Below are 21,195 nucleotides of genomic sequence, written 5' to 3'. Positions count from 1 at the left end.
ATGGACTATAAACAGGGGTATATATTGAAGAGAATATATACCAACCTACAAAAAATTTAATAGTCAAAAGATTGAAATGATATATGCCAAACATCAATGTTACAAGTTATTGAACTGGATGAAGCTTAGAATCATTTACAAAATCAAGTAAAGAAAAAATTAGAGAATAAAATAATTACATTACTTCACAAGGAATTGCACCATCATACAGATAAAAATAACCACATACCAACTTTGAATTTTGTGATTACCACATTCACAAGTCACAGCAATGGGGAGAGTAAAATACATTTATCATAACATCTCAAGAGAATAATAAAATTATTAGTGAATTTTTTAAATTAAAACTTTGCAGAAGACAAATTTCAAAGAAAAATATGTAACATTAATTTTAATGTTTGATATATAACATGATATTAAATTATATAATTTTCCTCCTAGTGTGACAAAATTTTATGAGATCCCAACCACCATTTTTTAAAAATACTTACTGTTTATGTCTAGAGCTCTCTCAAGAAGAAATTTCCCCTTCTGTGCTTTTTCTTGGGGGTTTCCCATCATCATACTCACAGATCCTCTTTTGTTAACCTTCTTGTCAAAAGTAAAAAATTCACTGGAAACATATTACAAGATGTATTCTAGACAAGCTGAATTTCCTAAGTAACAAAATGATGAGGGGGAAAGCACCTAGAATTTATTTAAGAATATATTTTAATAAATTTAATTAAAATGTAAAAAAATGTAAATGTATAAATGTAGGAAAATATTCAATTACTGAAAATTTTGTATTCATCTCATGACCTTTCTATATTTCATTCAAGGAAGTCTCATGTACAACTTTAATGATATTAAGAGAAACTATATGAGTGACATATTTGCAAATGACACCTCAGACAAGGGTTTGAACTCCAAAATATACACACAACTCCACTCCAGGAACACAAAAAAAAACAATTAAAAAAATGTGCAAAGGACCCGAACAGAAACTTCTCCAAGGACACATACAGAGGGCCAAGAGATATACAAAAAGATGCTCAGTATCACTAACCATCATAGAGATGCAAATTAAAACCACAATGAGATATCAGTTCACACTGATCAGAATAGCCATCATAAACAACTCAACAAACAAGTGTTGAAGAGGATGTGGAGAAAAGGGAACGTTAGTACAATGTTGGTGGGATTGCAGACTGGTGCAGCCACTGTGAAAACCATATGGAATTTCCTCAGAAAACTAAAACTAGAACTGCCTTTTGCCCTGGCAACTCCACTGCTGGGATTATATTCTAAAAATCCTGAAACACCATTTCAAAAGAATTTATGCACCTCAATGTTCATAGCAGCACAATTTACAATAGCCAAGTGCTGGGAGCAACCTAAGTACTCACAAAAAAACTATACATTCTACCCTTCTTCCTTCAACTCTCCCATATCCCATGCATGATATCTTTTATTCTATGGCTAAAGATTACTGTTTCTTTATTCTTTGCACTATTAGTGAAGTATAACAGAAGATGGAATGACCACTGAATAACGACTTTTTTATTAATCTAAATATCACTTTTCTGATCATCTCCAGCAAGGATAGTTGAATTTTTCAGTAGCTTTATGAAGTTTTCCAATGACAAAATATTTGAATAATAGTTTTAATACTAAATTTCAATCTTTATCTTTTTAATTTTAAATAAACATGACCATCTATTTGTAATTAAATTTTTATTCCTATTGCTCATATTCCAATTTTTTATTTGTTCTTACTTTATATCATACAGTGCATGCCCTCCAAAAAAGTGATACTTTATGAGGTATGCACTTATATAGGTGATCTTATCAGGTTATATACAAGTACTTCAAAAATTCTGGTCTTTTTTTTAGATTTTACTAGATATTTTTAAAAAATACTTTATTTTGAAATAATTTCAAATTTAATAAAAAATGTTTGATAATAAGTATAGAGTTTCTATATGACTTACCTGGTTCCCCCTAAAGTTAACATTTTACATAACTCTGGTAAATTTGCCAAAACTAAAAACATTGGTACATTATCATTAGCTAAAATACACATTTTTCAAGATTTTACCTGCATTTTTACTAAATTTTATTTTCTGTTCAATGTTATCATAGTGTTATTACCTCTTCTCCAACCATGTCAATAAGCATTTCTGTCTACTTACCAATTTTCCTATCTTTTCTTTATAAATTGACTGTCCATAGCCTTAATTGTGTGTCTTAGTGGGTTGGGTGTTGTCCCACAAACCTAAAGGTCACTGGTTCCATTCCCTGTCAGGGCACATACGTGGGTTGCAGGCCAGGGGCCCAGTTGGGGGTGTGTGAGAGGCAACTGATTGATGCTTCCCTCACACATTGATGTTTCTCTTCCTCTCTTTCTCCCTACCTTTCCCTATCTCTAAAAATAAATAACTAAACAAATCCTTTTTTTAAAAAATTGACTCTCCATATTGAGTCCCACCTTCAAGTTCTAAAGACATCTCTTCTCCTGTTCTAATACTATACAAAAATATTCTAATTTCTTTTACCCACAAAAGTCACAAAAATACTAATTAAAACAAGAATATGTTTAGATTATCTGGCTTTATATAGATATAACTTGAACAAATTCTGCAATTCTGTGAGTTTGGCACCCACATCTGTGAAACGAGAACAATTATGTCACATTTCTCATAGTGTTATTAAGATAATTGTATGTAAAAAAGCCTACAAGAAATGTTCAAAAATTACTAGCTTCTAATATCATTAGAACCACCACCACTACCATCATCATCATCATCATCATCATCATCATCATTACATTTGATCTCTGTAACTTGAGGAAACAAATGTCACTCTTGTAATGATGCCTATATTAACTAATGTGGGTTAATGTTTCCATCTGCATCCTTAATTACTGCATACATTTTTTAATTTGCAAGGCCATAAACTTTGCCAATTTGGTTGACTTTTAAGTTACAAAATTTTAATTCTAACAATGCAGGCCAGCTTGTTTAGAAAAAAAGTATCCTACTGAAAACAGCCAACAAAAGAGATTTCAAAAAATTTCATCCATATAAAGACATCTGAAAACAGTTAAGACATTGAGGAATTAAAGGGCTTTAATCTAGGAAAGGTAAGAAGTTCTGAGAGGTAGAACCAAACTGGAATTTGAACCTTCATTTACAGACATCTGCTAATTCCCAAAATGGTGCCTAAGAAGACAAGACACTGAGCAGAACCATCAACAGAATCATGAGGCTGCAACAAATGTTGGAAGTTGGGACCAAAATAGAAAGAGAAGCCCTGGTAAACACCACAGGCTTTAGGTTGAAACTCTAAAACCTTACATTCTAAAGCTCTACATGGTGAGAGTAAAAGTGAATCAGAAATAGAAAAAAAAAAGTAGAATAGCTATCATAAGGATTGAAATCAAGACTTGAACAATTGCAATTTCTGATTCAATTAAGGTCAACTGATATTGTTAGCCTCCATATCTAAGAGCAAAGTTGAGCAATAGAAAGGCTAAATAAATCAAAATAAGTATTTATTGTGTTAGATAAATTTAACTTCAAATTTTAATGTTAAATTTATTATATGAAATAAAATATAAGGCAATGGCAGCATATAAGTTAGGAAAAGTGTAAATGGAATTAAAGTTGTAAACTAAAAATAGTTGGGTTTTCAAAATGAGAGACAACAAGCATTTATTTGAGATGAAAAAAAATACATATTAAAAAATCACTGATTCAGAAGCCCAAATAGTATTTTGATTAGGAGAAAAAGTTATGGGATATTTATTTAGAAAAGAAGAGGGTCAATAATATCAATAGAAGGAAAACATTTTTGTTGGTGCAAATAAACTAACATAATGATGTTAATTTTATTTATTTTTTACTTTTTTAATGCAGAAGCCATAGGTACTTTAGACATAATATTTGGTTTTTTATTGACCAAATTTTTTGTAACACAATTTAGGCTTAGACCAAAGGTTATTTTGCCATGTTATAACATTCCAAGGTTTGAGGTATAAGAAACACAAGGCAGTTGCTCTGGGATGTCTAGCTTGATTTTAAAATACCAACATTTATATCAATTTTTTTACAAAGCCTTCTAGAATCATTGCACTAGCATGAAGTGGTAAAATGCTAATTTGTATTAAAATTAAATAAGCTTAGAATTAATGTAAATGTTTCCAGGATAACCAAAAAATGAATAGTAAAAGGTCAATAATCAATGTTAATAAATGATAAAAATTATATACTTGAAAACAACTGAGAAAGCAGACAGTCATGGAGAAGAAACAATACAAAAAGTACACTAAAAAGCAATAACATGTATATTTAAGGTTAAATACAGAGCAATTGCACTAAAATTAAATAAAATTATTATAAGACAAAGATTATGAATTCTAACTGAAAAATGGGCAAAGGATACGAATAGACACTTCTCCAAAGAGGACATACAGGTGGCCAATAGACAAATAAAAAGATGCTCAACATCTCTAATTACCAGATGAATGCAAATTAAAACCACAATGAGAGATTACCTCACATCTGTCAGAATAGCTATCATCAATAAATCAACACAATTATTGGTGAGGATGTGGACAAAAGGGAACCCTTGTTCATTGTTTGTGGGAGTGCAGATTGATGTAGTCACTATAGAAAATGGTATGGAATTTCCTCAAAAAATTAAAAATGAAATTAACTTATGACCTAGAGAATTCCACTTCTGGGTATATATCCAAAGAAAGCCAAAACAGTAATTTGAAAGAACATATGGATCCCTGTATTCATTGCACTGTCATTTACAATAGCCAAGCAATGGAAGCAACCCAAGTCTACATGAGTAGATGAACTAATTTTTATTTAAAAAGCTGTGGTGAATATACACAATGAAATATTACTTGGTCATAAAAAACAAAATCTTAACATACTCAATGAGTAAAAACTACAAGCATTTAAGATCAGAAACAAGAGTGGGATATCCATTTTCATTTCTCTTATTCAACATAGTACTAGAAATCCTAGCCATAACAATCAGAACGAAGAAAAATAAAGCATCCAAATTGTAAAGAAAGAAGTAAAACTGTATTTCTTTGCAGATGGCATGATACTGTACATAAAGAATCCCAAAGATTCCACCAAAAACTACTAGAACTGATAAACAAATTCAGTGAGTTAGGATCAAAATTAATATCCAGACATCAGTTGCATTTTATATGCCAATAATGAACTAACAAAATGGGAAATTAAAAAAGAAATCTCATTCACAATAGCTCCAAAAAATTAAAACACATAGGACTAAATCTAACAAAGGGTGGAAAAGGCCTGTACTCAGAAAATTATATGACACTGAAGAAAGAAATTGAAGATACAAATAAGTGGAAGCACATACAGTCTTCATGGATAGAAAGTTTTGGCATCATTAAATTGTCCATATAACTCAAGGCAATCTATAGATTTAAAGCAATTCCTATCAATATTCCAAATGTGTATTTCACAGAAGTAGAATCAAATATTTCAAAAATTTATATGGAACCACAAAAGGCCCTGCATAGCAACAGTGATCCTGAAAAAGAACAAAGTTGGAGTAATCATGTTATACTATAAGGTAATAGTAATAAAACAACATGGTACTAAAATAAGAACAGATGCATCGATCAATGGAACTAAACAGAGAGCCCAGATATAAACCCATGTGTTTAAAGTCAATTAGTATTAGAGAGGGAAAGCAAGACCATACAATAGGCTAAGGATAGTTTATTCAGTAAATGGTATTGGGAAAAGACAGATACATGCAAAAAACAAAACTAGACCACCTTTTTACATCACATACAGGGATAAATTCAAAATGCATTAAAGGCTTGAATATTAGACCTGAAACCATACAAATCCTAGAAAAAAACATAGGCAGGAAAATCTTGGATATTGCTCATAGCAATATTTTATGTGATATATATCCTCAGGCAAGGGAAACAAAAGAAAAAAAATAAACAAAACTAAACCAAACTAAAAAGTTATTGTACAGCAAAAATCATCAACGAAATAAAAAGGCAACTCATAGAATCAGAAAACATACTTGTCAATATATCTTATAAGGGGTTAACATCCAAAATTTATAAAGAACTTACAAAACTCAACACCCAAAACACAAACAATCTGCCCCGGCTGGTGTGGCTCAGTGAATTAAGTGCCAGCTTGTGGACCAAGGGGTGGCCAGCTCAATTCCCAGTCAGAACACGTTCTTGCATTGATGGCCAGGTCCCCAGTTGGGGCCGTATGAGAGGCAACCACACATTGATGTTTCCTTCCCTTTCTTTCCTCCCCCCACATCTCTAAAAATAAATAAATAAAGTTTAAAAAATCCAATTAAAAAATGAGAAAAGGACCTGAATAGACACATCTACAAAGAGAACATATAGATGGCTATTAGACATATGAAAAAATGCTCCTCATTAATCACCAGAGAAATGCAAATTAAACCAGTATGAGAGATAACCTCATACCTGTCAGAATGGCTGTCATCAACAAATCAACAAACAAGTGCTTTTGAAGATGTGGAGAAAAGGGAACCTTCTCCACTGTTTTTATGAATGCAGACTGGTTCAACCACTAGGGAAAGCAGTATGCAATTACCTCAAAAAATTTAAAAATGAATCTTTTTTTTTGACCCAGTGATTTCACTTCTGGGAATATACCCAAAGAAACCCAAAACACTAATTTGAAAGACTGTACACACCCCTATGTTCATTGAAGCATTATTTGCAATTGCCAAGTTGGGAAAGCAGCCCAAGTGTTCATTAGTAGATGAGTGGATAAAACAACTATGGGACATTTACAAAACAGAATACTGCTTAGCCATAAAAAAGAAGAAAAATTTATCTTTTGCAACAGTATTGATGGACCTGGAGAACATTATGCTAAGTGAAATAAGCCAGTCAGAGAAATACAAATACCATATAATTTCATTTATATGTGGAATCTAATGAACAATATGAATAAGCTAATAAGCAAAACAGAGACAGACTCATGCATAGAGAGCAGGATGACAGCAGCTATATTGGGGTGTGGGAGATTAGAGGGGGGTGGGATCCAGCAAAAAAGGAAAAGGACTCATGGACATGGACAGTGGTATGGTGATTGCAGTGGGGAGAAAAGTTTAAGGGAGTTAAATGGTAAAGGAAAATACAATAATTTAAAAAATATTTTTAAAAAGCTGTAGTATATATACACAATAGAGTATTACTTGGTCCTGAAAAAGAACAAGATCTTACCATTTGAGACAGCATGAATAGACCTAGAGGGTATTATGCTAAGTGAGATAATTCAGTCTGAGTGAAACCAAAAAGCATGAGATTACATTTGTATGTGGAATCTAAAGAAAAATGTGTATATATTAACAAACAAAACAGAAATAAACTCATAGATACAGAGAACATATTGATGGTTAACAGAGGGAGGGACTTAGGTGACGGTGAAAAAGATGAAGAGTTTGAAAAGTACAGATTGGTAGTTATAGTCATGGGGTTGTAAAGCACAGCAGTTGAGTTATGGACATATCAGAGGAAAACTTTGTAAAGTATATAACTGTCTAATCACTATGCTATACCTGAAACTAATACAAAATAATACTGAATGTAAACTGTAATTGAAAAAAATTGAAAATAATAATAAAAATAAAAGCAAATATTGTCAAGCTTAATAGAAAGCAACTTAACTATATTATGCTCACAAGACAAATACCCATATATATGAGTAAGCAGAATTCACAATAAAAAGATGTAAAAAGATATACTATAAGAACACTAACCAAAAGGAAGATATAGTGATTGAGGACATGGTAGTCTTAAAGGCAGGACAATATTATTAGTTATATAGGAGAAAATTTATATATTTACACACCTAGAAATATTTTCTAAAAATTATAAAGCAAAGCCTGATAAATGTAAATATTTTAAAAATGTATAATAGTGGTGGTGATTTTAAATATATATATCTAATGGAAAAAACAAATCATTAGTATGTATTAGATGTAAACAATGTGATAAACAAGATATAATTGATATATTTACAATTCAAAAGTTTAGCAACAAATATATATATTTTTTCAAGTATACATGAAACATTTATTCAAGTGAATGGACAAAAAATGTGATATGTATATACAATGAAATATTATTCAGCAACACCTTCAGTCTATAACATGTCTCCAGAAAGTATCCATCCATGCAATATAAAAAAAGTAGAGACATTTATTGAAGAAGACAAGATACAAGAAACGTTGTACATAGGACAATAAAAATAGGCACCATGGGACTTCACAGTTCTCCCAATTGCCATTAGCTGTCCTACTAATTTTTCTGAATATCATAAATATTCTAAAATTTCTTCCCTTTCAAAGGTGATTTTAATTTTGGGAAAAGCCAGAAGTCATAGGGCATCACATCTCGGCTATTAGGAGGCTGAGTCACCCATGTCATTTGATGTTTCATCAACTAACTCTGCATGAGACATGATACATAAGCAAGCACATTGTTGTGATGAAGCTGCCAGTCATCAGTTGTCCATAGCTGCAACCTATTGAAACATCTAAATAGTTTCCATTGAGGAATGTTCAAGCTTAATGCAAAATTTGATGCAGATTTTTTGTTCTGCTTGCCCAGTTATTTTGAATGTGATGGCCACACAGAACACATGCTCACTCAACAGCATCTACCACCTCCACTGACTGGTACAGTAAAGTCATCATTGTTTGCGCATGTGCATTACAGTCCACTCTCATTGGCTGCCAGGTTACAATGATGTCATGCAAGCAATTCTTGTTATATTATCAATGGTTGGAAATTTTCTGGACAGATCTCACATATCAAACTAATATATTAAGCTTTCTGATATGCAGCTAAAGACAGGCTTAAAGAAAAATTTTAGGTGCACATTTGTAGCTTAAAAGTGAGATGTAAACAGTGGAAAGAGCTCGACCTACATATGTACCCATCACCTCACTGGGGGAGGTCTACATAAAGTCAGCCTCTTAAAGTCATTGGATGAGGAAAGTAAAAAGTCAAAATTATGTGATCTGCAATAAAACTTAAGCATTTAAAAAAACCCAAGGTTGACCCATTTTCTGAGAAAGATAAGTATGACATGAAAGCACAAACTATGTTGAATATAAGAAATATGAAGAAAAAAAGTCACAAGGAACCAAAATTGCATCTGATGATCTGAAATCTCATTTTTGAAGTGAGCCTAGATGATCTTTAAAATGATGACGTTGCATTTAGAAAATTCAAGCTAATTACTGAGGATGTTCAGGGCAAAAATTGCCTAATTTCCAAGGCACGGATCTTACACATGACAAAATGAGCTCCATGGTCAAAATATGGCAGACTATGATTGAAGCTCATGTTGATGTGAGAGATACTGATGGGTATTCACTTCATCTATTATGTGTTGGTGTTATTTTTCTTTGTTTTCTCTTCCCGGTTTATTTTTATAATATTTTTTAATTGCTGTTCAAGAAGAATTTTTGCCTTTTCCCCCCACCCCATCCCACCACCCCAGTGCTCCCCACCTCCTTTCATTGTTTCCACACACCCCCTTGTTATTGTCCATATATCCTTTAAATTGAGATGTAAACCCTTAACACTTTTCCCCAATTATCCCCTCCCCTCTTCCCTCTGGTCACTGTCAGCCTGATCTTAATTTCAATGTTTTTGGTTATATTTTGGTTGCTTCTTCATTTTGTTGATTAGGTTCCAGTTAAAGGTGAGATCATATGGCATTTGTCTTTCACTGCCTGACTTATTTCACTTAGCATAATGCTCTCCAATTCCATCCATACTGTTGCAAAGGGTAGGAGCTCCTTCATTCTTTCTACTGCTTAGAATACCATTGTGTAAATATACCATACTTTTTTGATCCATTCATTCACTAATGAGCACTTAGATTTCCCCCAGCACTGGGCTACTATAAATGGTGCTGTTAAGAAGATTGGGGTGCATAGGTTCTTCAGACTGGTGTTTCAGGGTTCTTAGGCTATAATCCTAACAGGGGAATTGCTGAGTAAAAAGAAAGTTCCATTTTTTTGTTTTCTGAGGAAATTCCATACTGTTTTCCAAGGTGGCTGCACCAGTCTGCAATTCCACCAACAGTGCCCTAGGGTTCCCTTTTATCCACAACCTCTCCAACACTTGTTTGTTGCTTTATTTTTGATAGCCATTTTCATTGGTGTGAAGGGGTATCTCATTGTGGTTTTAATTTGCATCTCCCTGATGACTAGTGATGCTGAGCATCTTTTCATATGTCTCTGGACCCTCTGTGTGTCCTCCCAGGGGAAGTGTCTGTTCAAGTCCTGTGCCCATTTCTTAATTGGGCTGCTTGTCTTCTTAGAGTGGAGTCATGCGACTTCTTCCTATATTTTGGAGATCAAACCCTTGTCTGAGGTATCATTGGCAAATATGTTTTCCCATAGAGAGGGTTCCCTTTTCATTTTTTTACAGGATCTGTGGTAAATTTTCTTTTCTTTTTTTAATATATTTTATTAATTATGCTATTATAGTTGTCCCATTTTCCCCCTTTCACTCCCCTCCACCCTGTACACCCTCTCCCACCCATATCCCCCCCTTTAGTCATGTCCATGTGTCATACTTATAAGTTCATTAGCTTCTACATTTCCCATACTATTCTTACCCTCCCCCTATCTATTTTCAACCTACATGCTATGCTACTTATTCTCTGAACCTTTTCCCCCTCTCTCCTCCTCCCACTCCCCTGTTGCTAACCCTCCATGGGATCTCCATTTCTGTGGTTCTATTCCTGTTCTGGTTGTTTGCTTAGTTTCTTTTGGTTTTGCTTTAGGTGTGGTTGTTAATAATTGTGAGTTTGCTGTCTTTTTACTATACATGTTTTTTTCCTTATCTTCTTTTCTTAGATAAGTCCCTTTAACATTTCATAAAATAAGGGCTTGGTGATGATGAACTCCTTTAACTTGACCTTATCTGAGAAGCACTTTATCTGCCCTTCCATTCTAAATGAGAGCTTTGCTGAATAAAGCAATCTGGGATGTAGATCCTTGTCTTTCATGACTTGGAATATTTCTTTCCAGCCCCTTCTTGCCTGTAAGGTCTCTTTTGAGAAATCAGCTGACAGTCTGATAGGAACTCCTTTGTAGGTTACTGTCCCCTTATCTTCTGCTGCTTCTAGGATTCTCTCCTTCATTTTTACCTTAGCTAATGTAATTATGATGTGCCTTGGTGTGTTTCTTCTTGGGTCCACCTTCTTTGGGGCTCTCTGAGCTTCCTGGATTTCCTGGAAGTCTATTTCCTTTGCCAGAATGGGGAAATTCTCCATTACTATTTGTTCAAATACGTGTTTAATCTGTTGCTTTTCCTTTTCCCCTTCTGGTACCCCTATAATTCGGATGTTGGACCATTTAAAGATGTCCTGGAGGTTCCTAAGCTTCTCCTCATTTTTTTTTAATTCTCATTTCTTCATTCTTTCCTGATTGGTTGTTTTTTTCTTCCTTCTGGTCCACTCTATTTTTTTTGAGTCCCAGTTTCCTTCCCTTCACTTTTGGTTCTCCGTGCATCTTCCTTCATCTCTTTTATGGTAACCCCATTTTTTCATGTAATTTGCACCCAAAATCAACCAATTCTGTGAGCTTCCTGATCACCAGTGTTTTGCACTGTGCATCTGATAGATTGGCTATCTCTTGGTCGCTCAACAGGATGAGTCCTGGGGGACTGATCTGTTCTTCTGTTGGAGACATATCTCTCTCTCTCTCTCTCTCTCTCTCTCTCCTTTTTTTTTTGGGTCTGGTCACTCTTGTTATGGTGAAGGGCGGAGCCTTAGGTGTTTGCCTGGGCTGGGCACCCCAGTCGCTAGATTGTGACATTGTATGTGGGGGCAGGGGGTGGGCACGGGGGCAGGAGGGAACAATGGCGATAGCTCCATTCTCCTGGGATCTCGGTCCCTTCTCTGGGATCCTGGGTTGCACACTCTGCCCTGGTCCACAATGCCACCTCACTGGGTCCACTAGCCACCGCTTGCATACTCAGGGTCCACCGCTGCATCCCGGAAGGCTTAGGTGCTCTCTCCCGGTAGCCTTATGCGCCCAGTTCTCCCTGATATCCATGTGCCACGACCCGCACCTGCTCCTCCTCTCAGCCTCCTACCAGTCTGGGTGAACGGATCTACTTCAACTTCTTGGCTCTCTGACTTCCATTCAGATAAATACTCTGTCAGCTCTGGGTGTTATTCTGGTTCTAAATTGTTGTTTTTCTAATCTTGGTTGTCTGTGGAAGTACGGTGCGTCCACCTATGCCTCCATCTTGCTGGAAGTCCCTGGGTCTTTTTTTATAGCCCTTTTTTTTGAAGTCTGTTTTTATCTGATATGAGTATTGCTACCCTGGCTTCTTTTTCCCCTGTCCATTTGCTTGAAATATTTGTTTCCAGCCCTTCACTTTCAGTCTGTGTAAGTCTTTTGTCCTGAGGGTGTGTCTCTGATAGGCAGCATATTTGTGTGTCATCTTTTCTTATCCATTCAGCTAGTCTATGCCTTTTGATTGGAGCATTTAATTCATTTACATTTAAGGTTATTATTGATAGGTACTTATTCATTGCCATTTTTTCATACCTGTGTTCTTTTTTCTCTCACTCCTTTCCTTCCTTTTCTTAAAGCAGTTCTTTTAAGAGCTGTTTTAGTGGAAGTGTATTCTTTCAGACTTCTTTTGTCTGGGAAGCTCCTTATTTGGCCTTCCATTTTAATTGAGAACCTTGCTGCATAAACTAGTTTTTGTTTCAGGGCTCTGGTATTCATTACTTGAAATATTCCCTGCCATTCTCTTCTGGCTTGGACCATTTCCATTGAGAAATCAGACTCTAGCCTTAACCAGACTCCCTTGTATGTTACTTCCTGTTTCTCCCTTGCTGCCTTTAAGATTCTTTGCCTTAGAATTTTGCCATTTTAATTATGATGTGTCTTGAAGTGGGTTCTTGAAGTGGGTTCTGTGCCTCTTTGGGTTTCCTTTCTTTGGGACTCCCTGTGTTTTCTGGATTTATTTGACTTTTTCTTTCATCAAATTAGGGAATTTTTCCATTATTACTTTTTCAAACAGGTTTTCTATCCCTTCTTCTTCTTCTTCTTCTTCTCCTTCTGGTATCCCTATTATAGGGATATTATTACTTTTCATGTTGTTTTGCAGCTCCCTTACCACCTGTTCATTATTTCTGAGTCTCTTTCCCTTTTCTTGCTCTATCTGGGTGCTATTTTCTACTTTGTCCTACAGCTAGCTGATTTGATCTTCCGCTTCCTCCAGTCTGCTTATATTTGCTCTAGTGGGTTTTTTTTTACTTCTTATATTTTATTGTTCATTTCTCCCTGGTTTTGCTTTATATTTCCTATTTCCTTTTTCATACTGTTGTAGTTTTTACTTAGTTCATTATAGTTGTCTGTGAGTTCCTTGAGCATCTTTATAACCACTATTTTAAATTCTATATCTGATAGTTTGGTTACTTCCATTTTCTTTATCTTTTTTATTGGGGAGTCATCCATTCCTTTTGCTTAAAGATTCTTATTTTGTCTCCCCTTTTTAAGTGACACTTTTTGTTTGTTTCTCCACTTCCTGGTGTTTCTTTTTCTATCTGTCATTGTAGGGTGAACTTTTATGGTAGGAATTCTGTGATGTTCAGTGGTGTGGTCTCTTTGACCTCCTTGTCTGGATGCTCTAGGTTTGCCTTTTCTTCTGTTTGTGTGAGCTCTCTCATTGTACTTGGGTTTTTACCTTTTGGTAGTTCCTTTGTTGGTGGTTTTTCTCCTCCAGCAGGTATCCTGATGTTCACAGCTCCCACCTATAGTTGTATATGATCATTGGCAGGGGGTAGGCCAAAGGGGTTAAGACAGCAGGAGAGTATTTTATGGTATTTAAAGTACCAAGAAGTAGAGAAGAGATATGAGATTCTTTGGATAAGTACAGCATTAACTGTGATGTTTCACCCAACTAGCCACTTTTTATGAAAGCTGAAAGACAGATAAGACTCTTGTTAGAGGGGAGGAAGATTGTGAGCTTAATCCAGAAAACTGAGCACTTGTGAAAGGTTAGATGGTGACATATAGTTAGAGTAAAGGATAGAAAGTAGGCATAATGTGAGAAAGAAAAGAGTTAACCACAATAATAGTAATGTTCAGGAATAAAGTGAAGTGGTCTAAGATCAGAGAGGGTTGCTGTGCAGTATGTTCAATTGTATGGAACAACAATGATTTATAATAGTACTGGAACAACAATAATATGGCAAGAAATATATGATTTGGATCACCAGAATAGAAAGTACCCAATCAAGAGTTGCATTTTATTGGAACACAGGTAAAATTAAAGAAGGGACATTAAAATACAATAAAGAGAGAATAAGGAAAACCAGTCAAACAATGCAATTAAACAGAGAAATAAAACAAGGAAAACTAAACATAAGGAAGATAAATAAAAAATACTAATAAAATAAAAGTGGAAAATAATGAAAAGATAATAATAATACACATAAACAATAAAATGCCTGCTCTATGGGATAGCAAAGTGATATTTGTCTCAGTTTCTCGGTTTTGGGGGTTAGCCTTGTGCTCCCCCTTTTAATCTGTCTTGGGCCTTTTGTAACTGCATGTCTTACTGTCTCACTTGGGGGAAGAAAACAAAAGGGGGAAAAAGTGAGAAGATCCAAAAAAAATAATAAGCCTTTTGCTGACTTTAAACACATTCAGTAAGTTCTGCTGGTCTTCCTATAAGCCACAGGAAGAGGGGAGATAGGCTTCATTTTTCTCCCCTCTTATGTTTTTGAGAAGATAGGGACCAGGTTTGGGTTGCAGTTTCCTGACCTGTGGCTCAGGTCCTCTGTGAGCTGCCGGATTCAAATCAGCCATTCAGCTGTTCACAGCATTAGTCAATCTCGGGCACAGAGCCCTAGGCAAGCTGGGCTGTGGTTCTGCTCAGCCACTCAGTCTCTGGGTGCATGCAGCTGAAATCACCCATGGGGCAAATCAGCCACTGCTGGAGAGTTCTTTACAAAGCAGCTGCCTGCCATTCTGAACAAGTGCAGGGCTTTTCACACAGCCTGGAGACTATCCAAGTCAGGGTCCAGCACAACCCAACTCCTCCCTTCTCCAGGTGTCACCCAGCACCTCAGTTTCTCTGGTGTCAGTGTCCAAGGTCCCAGTGGATATGTAATGCCTTTGTGTGTCTCCCACTTTGTCTCTATTCCCCTCAGTGACTTCCAGCATCTAGGTCCATCTTGGTGCTGGGCTGCCCTCCATGCTCTGTTAGGGGAGGGAGCTCATGATCTAACTCTCCTTCTTGTATCCTGCGGCAGGCGCCTGGCTGTGGGGAATGTGCAGATCCCAGGGACCTCCCAGTGCAATCCCCTCACCATCTGTTTTTCAATATCCTCTGCATTTTTGTTTTACCTCCAAACTTCATATAAGCTGGGATTCCTTTGGCTCTTCACTCTGTTCCTCAAGATCAGCTAGGTGTTCTAGCTGGGCAGAGGGAGAACTGGGCTCCACTCCTACCTACCTCACTGCCATCTTCATTCCTCTATTCTGTGTTGGTTTTAGTAAAAAAAAAAAAATGCAACAATTGGATTCGGAAGACTTCTTATGCTCAGCATCAACAGGTCTGCCAAATCCAGAAGAAGGTGATGGAAATCACGACCTGAGAGATATAGACAAATAACTTGAATGAAGTGGCCAATAAATTGATTTCAGATAGCTTTGGAAAAGGCATAGAAAAGTCTTGCCAATCTATTTACCCACTTCATGATTTCTTTGTTAGAAAAGTCAAAATACTGAAGCCCAAGTTTGAATTGGGAAAACTCATGGAGCTTCATGGTGAAGGTAGCAGTTCTAGAAAAGCTACTGTAGGTGAGAAAGGTGCTAAAGTTATATAAGCTGACAGATATGAGCCCCCAATGCAAGAATCTGTTTAATAGGGACAAAATAAGGACCTATATGTGATTTGAAAAAAAGAAAAAAAGCCTTAAAAGAATATATGAAAAATAATGGCTAAATATAAGTTGTTTAAGCATCTACATAAAGAAATTAGAACAAGATATTGTGATTTTTAATTAGAAATATATACTTAGTCTCCATCCTGTTTCTGGCACAGAGATCCTTCTAAAACCTTTGCAATTTTCCATGTGTTGAGAAGAATCAAGGATTTTTTGTTATGTTAATGAGGTGACTTTTAGAAAGCCTCTAGGTAACCAAAATATGAAGATTGGTAAACAATAGAGCCAACCTTGTGATTGGGGGGTTGAAACTTTCAGTCTTATACACCTGACCTTCAGGAAAGGAATAGACAATGGAGGTTAAATCAATCTCTAAAGGTCAATTATTTAATCAATTTTATTTACATAAACATGTATACATGTAAACCCAAAAGGCTGGGTTTCAGAGAACTTCTAGGTTGATACACCTCAAGATTCAAGGGAGTGGCAGACTTAGAAAGGGCATGGAAAATCTGAAATCTTTCTCCATATACTACCATATGCATTCTTACATCTGGTTGTTCCTGAGTTATACCTTTTTCATATAAACAGGTGACCTAGTAAGGATACTATTTATCTCAATTCTGTGAGGGGCTTTATCAAATTAGATGGCAAACAATAAGCATAGGAACTCTTCAATCTATAGTGGGTTAATCAGAAGAAGAGTTGATAACCTGAGCTTGCAATTGGCATCTGAAGTTAGGTAGGAAGGGGGCATTCTTATAGGACTGAATTCTTAATCTGAAAAATCTGATGTTATCTCCAGATAGATAGTGTCAAAATTGAGTTGAATTGTTAAACATTTAGCTGCTTTACAAAAAATTTCTTGTTAGGTGTGTAGGGAAGTACCCTTCCCACAGATTGTAATTAGTGTAGTAGAGTCTTATATAACACAAATAAAATGCAAAGTAAGTAAAAAGAGGAAATCATAAATAAATTGGTAGAATCAACATAGCTAAAGGGCCATATTACCCAAAGCAATACACAAATTTAATGCAATATGAATCAACATGCCAATGACATTTTTTTTAAATAAATAGAACAAAATAATCAGATTTTTTAGAAATTACAAAAGACATGAAATAGCCAAAGCAATCCTGAGAAAACTTATACTACAAAGTGACAATAAGCAAAACAGCATTACATGGCAGAAAAACAAACTCACAGAACAATAAAAATTGAGAGCCCAGAAATAAAAACACACGTATATGGATAAATAATTTTGACAAAGAATCCAAAACCATACAACAAAGAAAAGAAAGACTTTTCAATAAATGATGCAGGGAAAATTGGAAACCCACATGCAAAAGAACAAAACTAGGCTACTGTTTTTCTCCATATATAAAGATTAATTCAAAATGGATCAAGAGACCTGAATATAAGAAGGGAACTTCTGGTTTAGATGATGGCATAGGGAAACATGGCTCACCCTCTCACACAACTACATCAACATTACAACTAAACCTTAGAACAACCATCACCCAGAACCATCAGAAATTGAGTTGAATAGAAGTCTGACAGCTATGGAATTTAAAAAAAAATACATCCATCAAGACAGTTGAGAGTGGGTGGAGATGTGGCATGGGCTGGTTTGACATCCACAGGTGGTGGATAAAAATTCAGGAGGGATACCTCAAGAGCAAGAAGTCCCAGCTCCAGCCCAGAGTTCCAGTGCCAGGAATATAAGTCCTCATAACTCCTGGCTGCAAAAATCAGCAGGCATTGAGACAGTAGAAGAAACTTCTGGAGTCCCAAGCAGTTCTTCTTAAAGAACCCACACTTGGACTTACTCAGACTCACTCCCTCTGAGCTCTAGCACTGGGGTAGCAGCTTGAAAGGGGCCAGTGGAATACAGGGAGAAACTGAAGTGTCTGGCATAAAGGCCAGGGCTGGGGAACAGCTTTCTCTCAGAAAGAAAGGTAGGCAAAGGCCCTTGTTCTTTTTCTGTATCTTCCCCACTCAGAGCCATAGATTGGCAGGCTAGTGCCATAACTGAGACTCCATCAACCTGGCTAACATTATTTGCCCTTCTTTGAAGATTCTCAGAGACACAGTCTCATTCAACTTACAGGCCTTCTCAAGCTGCTTTCTCATATGAATGTCTAGTTTTGTCTCATGCTTCACAACCTCCTAAATTCTCTCAAATAAGAAGCAGTTGGCCTCAGGGAGTCCCTAGGACCCCATACCTCTTACTAACTGGCTGTGGGCCCAGTACGAGCAGCAGCCAGTCTAGATACACAGCATAGTTTCTCCTAGGAATATCCAAATCAAGTACAAATAGCAGACATCTCAGATTGCTGTATAGATCAGGCAGGGTGGGCATGCGCAAAACATAGGTGGGAGTTGACCTTGGCGTGTACCACCCTGGAAAACATAGAACCTCCATACCCAGTGAACAGCTATAGACCACATAAGAGCACCACCACCTGGCCCTACCACAGCTGATTCTCTGCAGAGGCAAGAGGTTTATGGTCAGTGGTCACAGCCAGTAGCTGACTAGCCTGGATAAATCCCTACAGTTGATGTGCCAACAGTAGTCAAGGCTCAACTACAAAAAGAGGGTGTACTCAGCCTACAAGAAGGCACTAATTAAGTACTCAGGTTGGGTGGTAGGGAAGGCTGTACCATGAGAACCTATAGGACATCTACTACATTAGGCCACACTATCAAGACAGAGAATCATAGCGACTCTACCTAACACATGGAAACAGACACAGAGAGGCTGTCAAAATGAGGAAACAAAGAAACATGGAAGAACAGATCAGAATGCCAGGAAAAGAACTAGACGAAATGGAGGTAAACAATTTACAGGGAAATCACAGTAGAGTGGATGAAGTCAAGAATCAAATCAATGATTTAGAACATAAAGAAGCAATAAGTAAATAAACAAATAAAATAACCAATCAGAACAATGAGAAGAAAAAGAATCCAAAAAAATAAGGATAGTGTAAACAGCATCTGCAACAACTTCAAACATGCCAATATTTTCATGATAGGAGTGAAAGAAGAAGAGACAGAGCAAGAAATTGGTGATCTTAATTTCAATGTCTCTGGTTGACAGTAATCAGAGGGGGAGATGGGAAGGGATAATGGGGGAAAGGGAGAAAGGGTTGTCAAACAACATGTATAAAGGACACATGGACAAAGCCAAAGGGGGGTAGGATTGAGGGTGGGAGGTGGGGATGACTAGGGTTGTGGGGGAATGGTGGGGGAAAATGGAGACAAGTGCACTTGAATAACAATAAATATTTAAAATAGAAATTGGTAATCTATTTGAAAAAACAATGAAAGAAAACTTTCCTAATTTGGTGAAAGTAATAGACATTGAAGTCCAGAAAACAGAGAGTCCCAAACTAGATGGATGCCAAAAGAGATGCCACTCTAAGAGACATCATAATTAAAATGCCAAAGGTTAAAGATAAAGAGAGAATCTTAAAAACAACAAGAGAAAAGAAGTTAGCTGCAGAAGAGTTCCCATAAGATTGTCATCCAATTTATCAAAAGAAACTTTGCAAGCTAGAAGAGACTGGCAAGAAATGATCAAAGTCATGAAAAGCAGGGGCCAAGATTGCTCTACCCAGGAAGCATATAATTTAGAATCAAAAGGCAAATAAGGAGCTTCACCTGACAAGAAAAAACTAAAGGAGTTCATTATCACCAAACCATTATCATATGAAATGTGAAAGGAACTTATCTAAGAAAAAGAGAAGCATTAAAATTATGAACAATAATATGACAATAAATTCATAACTATCAACAATTGAATCTAAAAAACAAACTAAGGAAACAAGAACAACAGAGACAGAATTATAAACATGGAGAGTATCATAATGGTTGCCTGGTTGGAGAGGATTGTGGAGGCATGGGTGGAGAGACGAACATTTTAATAAGTACAAAAATGTACTTACAGAATAGCCATGGAATGTAAAGTAAAGTCTAGGAAATGGAGTAGCATGCCCAAAGAACCTGTAGACATGGATATGAACAATGGTGTGGGTATTGCCAGAGAAGGAGTAGGGGGTGTGGGTGGAGGTGGGCAAGGGGAAAAAATGGGACAACTGTAATAGCATAATCAATAAAATATAATTAAAAATAAAAATAAAAATTTGCAAAGTAACCAAAAATAAAAGAAATAATAAATCACATAGAGGAAAACATAGCTACTAAACTTATGTACCTTGGTCTTAGAATGAATTTTACTCAAAAGACAAGAGGAGTAAAGGCACAAATAAAAGAATAAGACTACATCAAACTGAAAATTCTTCACAGTAAAAGAAACTGCCAACAAAACAAAAAGGCAAACAACAAATTCAGAGACGACCCTTTCAAACAACAGCTCTGACAAGGGATTAAAATTCTAATATATGAAGAACTCACACAACTAAACACCAAACAAATAAACAATCCAATTTAAAAAAAGAAGAATACATGAAAAGACAATTCCCCCAAAACACACAAATGGCATATATATATATATATATATATATATGCCCCACTTCACTAGCTATCAGGGAAATAAAAATCAAAACTATAATGAGATACCTCCTCACACCTGACATAATGATTGTCATCAACAAGACAAGAAATCACAAGTGTTAGAGAGATTATGGAGAAAAAGAAATCCTCTTCACCACTGATAGGAATGTAAACTGATACAACCACTATGGAAAATAGTATGGAGGCTCCTCAAAATATTAAGAATATAGTTTCCATATGACCTAGCACCCATCCCTCCTATAAATATCTACATGAAAAAAATTAAAACATTTATTTTCAAAGACATTTACACCCCTATGTTCATTGAAACTTTATTCATGATGGTCAAGACTTGGAAACAACCAAAGTGTCCTGTGATAGAGGATTGGATAAAGAAGATGTGGTACACATATACAGTGTACTGTACTCAGGAATGTACTCCTGAACCATAAGCAAAGATGGCCAGAAATATTGCCATTTGCAACAATGTAGATTTTGAGACTATCATGCTATGCAAAATAAGTTAGACAGAACAAGTTAAAAACATATAATTTTACTCAAAAGTGGATATATAAACCTGAAAGCAACAAGTGGAAAAAGAAGAAAAACAAAAATTTATAGCCCCAGAAAACAGTGTGGTGGTTATCAGAGGGAAGGTTGTAGTAAAGTAGTAAATGTTAAAGTGGTTCATATATGA

The 21,195-nt window shown here is 35.9% G+C and overlaps 1 pseudogene; it reads left to right on the top strand.

Annotated features, from left to right (window-relative positions):
• Positions 1 to 5,589: 5,589 nt before the first annotated feature.
• Positions 5,590 to 15,962, top strand: LOC114512077 (annotated as a pseudogene).
• Positions 15,963 to 21,195: the final 5,233 nt, after the last annotated feature.

The sequence above is a fragment of the Phyllostomus discolor genome, chromosome 14 (assembly GCF_004126475.2).
Source record: "Phyllostomus discolor isolate MPI-MPIP mPhyDis1 chromosome 14, mPhyDis1.pri.v3, whole genome shotgun sequence".
Classification (NCBI taxonomy): Eukaryota; Metazoa; Chordata; class Mammalia; order Chiroptera; family Phyllostomidae; genus Phyllostomus; species Phyllostomus discolor.
This window is presented reverse-complemented; position numbering and strand designations above follow the sequence as displayed.